General features: G+C 35.9%; 1 protein-coding gene across 2 annotated transcripts in view; it reads left to right on the forward strand.

Annotated features, from left to right (window-relative positions):
• The window catches only part of LOC115213303 (BAI1-associated protein 3-like), a 1,469,361-nt gene that overhangs the window by 809,894 nt on the left and 654,467 nt on the right, over positions 1-5,000 (forward strand). The window lies entirely within an intron of this gene.

Here is a 5,000-nt window from a genome sequence, read left to right on the forward strand (position 1 = left end):
GACTGATTTGAACTCTCTTATTTTCCTCTTCTTTTGATATCAGTTGACTCATAATTTTTATAAAATTATGTTGTATTTGTTTCACTAAATAGACTGTGGCCGTGCTGGGACACCGCCTTGAAGAACTTTTAGTCGAATGAATCGACCCCTAGTACTTTATTTTTAAGCTGGGTACTTAAATCGTTCGCTTTTTTCCGAAATGCTAAACACACCAACTCCGGTGGTTAAGCGGTAATGGGAGAGAAGCAGACACACACTCACACGATGAGCTTCTGTCAATTTCCGTCTATAAGATCCGCACACAAATCTTTGGTCGGTCCGAAGCTAAGGTGCCACACAGTGGAAATGAACCAGGAACCGTGTTTGGGAAGCAAATTTTTTAAATATGTTTTATTTTTCATACATTCAAATGATTACCTAATGGGATCTATCTGATAACAATATACACAATTTGCTGCTGGTGTATTCTGGTACGTTTTATAATTAATTTCCAGACAGGCATTATATATTTTGTTGCAATCCAGGAATTTTGTACACAAAACTAGGTCTATATATTAACACGCCAAATTTCCATTTGTAGGTATTTTTATTCTGGTTTTGTGACGATATAGTGACCCGCATTTGTAAATTGACATGTACCATATAGTAGCATTCCACTAAAATACTGTTAAAATGTTTTTACCTCTACCGAGTGTTTTGTTGTTGTTTGCCTTAAACAAGCATCGCATTCGTAATTAAAGTCTTTAATTTATAACATTAGCTGATAATACTTAAAAGTTAATTTGGCGATGTTAAGCCTGATTTTGTAAATTATGGTACACTACAGAGGACACTAACTACAGGACTTTTGTTAATCATTCGTTGGTTACTCGGTGTTGCAGGACAGCTAACCGTTTGGCACGATGTTGAGGATTCTTGTATTAGTACAGTTGGCTATTTTCATTCCTTTTAAAATCCTTTCAGCTTTGTCAGTCTTACTTCTTTGCTTCTCACATCATCAACACTAAAACTTTTCCGGCTTGACGTTGACTAACTTTATGTATTTTGGGGTGCAAAGATTTAAAGCTCTGATACATATGTGCGTCTTATATCTCTTGTCATAATATTATTTTTTCATCCATTATATCGGTAAATAGTAATTTTATAGATTTTTTTCCCTACTGTAAATGTATGGTTTTGGTGGAAGTTGTTGAAAATGACAATGGGTTCTTCTAAAGTCTCTACAGTTATCAGGAAACTTTTCTGCGAACTTTCTCTGTACATTCTAAAATTTACTATATTCTATTATAGTTTTTGTTCCAAATATCGTATAATGAAACCCACCAAATATCGCCCTAAATTTTGCTAACATTTTGCTAGATATTGTTACTCAGTAAATATTTACCAATATATAACAACAATTATTATATAAACATTTATGTGACAATAGGTACTTATGAAAAGGCAAAGGAAGATTGAACATTGAATTGTGAATATCAGGTTGTGTTATACATTGATTGACTGTTATGTGCAGATAGTTGCCTATATATATATGTTGCAATCTTCGTTTGTATTTGAGCAATCAGGGCTATATGATTCAGTTTTTGAATGATATAAGAGCACTCGCATTCCCCCATTTTTAGAGAACATTGCATTCCCCATATTCAAGTGTATCTAGGCAGTGTTTGCTGCCATCAACACTTCATTGATTATCTTGACTCTGTTTTTTACGATCTTAGACGTAAACATTTCTTCGTTGTCATCTCGATTCTAGCACTTCCTTCTCCTGAACATCGTTTGCATGTAAGCAATAACATTTAAAAATACGGAAGAATTTACAAAATAGTCTACACTATTTTACCATCGAGAAGACTCATGCAAAACGACAAATAACACTAACTAGTAATGCTGATATACTTACTAATTTTAAACAATTTTCAAACAGAATTACTTTTTAAAATATGCACAAATCACGTGGTATATAGGTTACTAATAATGATGCATATCCGTCATCCAGCGCTGGCTATTCTGTTATAAGAACAACTGAATCAACGTGTACGTGGTTGAGCATTTCACAGTCACGTATACCTTCACATAATTTTAGTTAGAATGTGTGTGGCAAGGTTGACATTGTTACAATACATATGCCGAACTTCCAAACAGTTTTCCTTCTCCCAGTTTCCATCAAGTCTATGGATAGACCCGAGGCTAAATGTTTAGAAAATGGCACTTGCACTCTATATAACGCAGTAGGATAGGACATGAGGTCTCGTTGTTGCGACGCAAAATTCTTAACCTTTCAATTATACTGCGTTTACACTGATTTCTAACAAACAAATATACTGGTAAGAGACCTAAATTATATATACGAGTTACAAACACGAATTTGAAGAACAGAATGGATCTCACCCCCAAACAGTATCAATGAGTGTTGACTCTACTACAGAATAAAGAGTCGTTTTCACCATTTTTCTGCTGGCAGCAAATTTCCCCTCGAGATGTCACCAAAATATTTCTCAGGTGGTGTGTACTTATGTCAAAAGCTACGCCACATTTCACATTACTTTGAAAATCCACGGCTGGCCACACTGAACGAGTGTCTTCTACAATTAAGAGAGTGATTGGCAGTAAATTTTAAAATTTCATTAAATAATAGTTATTATTTATAGACTAATTTCTATCAGTGGTCTGATAGGTGGTTGGGTCCGGTCACGGAAAAATGGGTTTAATGCCTGTTCACCAAACGTCATAGCGTGATCTTTACCTACTGTCGTTCGCCAGTTGAGCGCCAAGGTTTCACCCCTTTTGCACTCTCAATTCAGCGCAGTCTTCCGTAACCAAAGTCTTCGTGTGCCGAACTCATATTGTCTCTTTTCGCGCTTGATGTTTACGCCATTACACGTCTCCGTGATGATACACTACTAACGTCCCATCTCGCGAGTTTCAATCTCGACAATATATCGAATACTCTTGCACACATGAATCACTATAGGACGATAATTTAAGATGGTGCATCAGTAACGTTTCGCACCATTTCGGTTGACTAGTAATCAAATGTCACTGTCGAGTAATTGAGTGGTGCAACAACAAGACCTCACCTCTGGTGGTGCCAAAGGTGCACGCACACATGCACACAGTGACACGCCCTCAGGGATAGGGATACGCCTCTCTCTCTCTCCACATATTATACCCCTGCGTAAATATTTCGTTTTATTGTAGTAAATTTACGTTACATCCACCACCTGTGGATGTTGAACCCTACATTGGTATGTTGTAACTTGGATTGTCTGTCTTTCACAGTTTCCCTTTTCCTCTTCTTATGTTGCATCACCCTCTCTGTTTCTCTGTATACCTAGTTATCTATCTCTTCCCATGTCACCGTATTACTCTCCATCATTTTCTCTCTCTCCTCCCATTCGTCGATATGTTCGTCTTTGTGTGTAGTTTGTGTTTGTATGTTTGTCTGTCAGTCTTTATACACGTTTCTCTGAACGTTTCTATTAATCCCTAAATTTAATCCATTCTTTTTCTATTATTATCCTTCTACTCTATCTATCTATCTATCTATCTATCTATCTATCTATCTATCAGTTGTTCCTATTCTACTTTTTCCCGCTCTTTCTATTGTTCTTCCCTCTCTCTCATCTTCTATCTAACTCACTCTATCTCTCTCATTTACCTCTCCTATTCTCCCCGCCAGTCCCTCACTCTATTCTTCACTAGTCTCCTCCTTTAATCTCAACATTCTTCTGTCTTCTCTTCGTTCAAATTCTCCTTCTCCCACTTTTTTACTCTTCTCTCCATTCCTTCTGTAATTCACTTTCCACCTTCTTAGCCACACAGCTGTTTCTCTCACCTTATCATATTTCTATACACCATGCATTCTGTCATCTTTCATTTGATTATCCACCGCTATTTTTTTCCTTCAGCCATCTGTTTCACCTCTTCATTTCGTCCTGTCGTTATTTCTTTTCGTCCTTCCTTCTGTATTGCTTTCTCTAGCTATCCATCTATCACTCATTCTACCTCCACCTTCATACTACTATTGACTGTACTTTTACTACTAATACAGCTACTACTGTTGCTTATACCACTACTATCACTACCATTACTACTTCACCTCTACATTATTCTTGGTTATCTATCGACTCTTTCAAACACTCTTATGCTCTCTCTCTCTCTCTCTCTCTCTCTCTCCTGTCTTCTATGATACCGCCTCCTATTTTTTTTAAATCTACTATTGACTCTCACTCCATATTAGAGACAGATAGACACATATACGGACTGAGTGAGAGAAGTATAGAAATAAACGTAGAGGTGAAGAAGAAATATAGGGATAATGGAAGAGAGAGGGGGAACAAAATAAAGGTAGAAAGAAAAAGAAGAAAGCTAGAGGTAGAGAGACATACGGAGAGAAACAGTGACAGATACACAAAGAAATGAGAGAGAGAGAGCGAGAAAGCGAACGGCGTGCGCATCTACAAGCATAACAACCAACCAACCAATAGTGTATGTGTCTGATGTCCGTAAACTAAGCGCTAACGACAAACATAGCTTCGCTTACAGTTTTCATAACAAACTGCTAGAAATAACAGAAGGCAAGAAATAATACAAAGCTCAGAAAGCATAACAAAAAAAAAAACTTACATAACAAATATCACGAAAGGAAAACATTCAACGAGCAAGAGCAGACCAATACATACGACATCAAAGTGTGTCTTTTATATATATATATATATATATATAGATATATATATATATATATATATATACTTTATAATATTCTATATATTTAAAGAATTGAAAGCAAAGAAGTGTGGTGATACAGTTTCTAAAATAAGGTGTCCGCATGCAAAGTCAAAGAGAAATATATTTTTTTAAAACATATTATTATTATTATATAATTATATAACGATAAAAACCGACGCAAGTAAAGCATGGACGGATATATATGTACACGCATGTTAATACTACAAACAATAATATAGAAGAAAATTGACAACAACAGCAATAATAATTAA

Source organism: Octopus sinensis, linkage group LG6, assembly GCF_006345805.1.
Source record: "Octopus sinensis linkage group LG6, ASM634580v1, whole genome shotgun sequence".
Classification (NCBI taxonomy): Eukaryota; Metazoa; Mollusca; class Cephalopoda; order Octopoda; family Octopodidae; genus Octopus; species Octopus sinensis.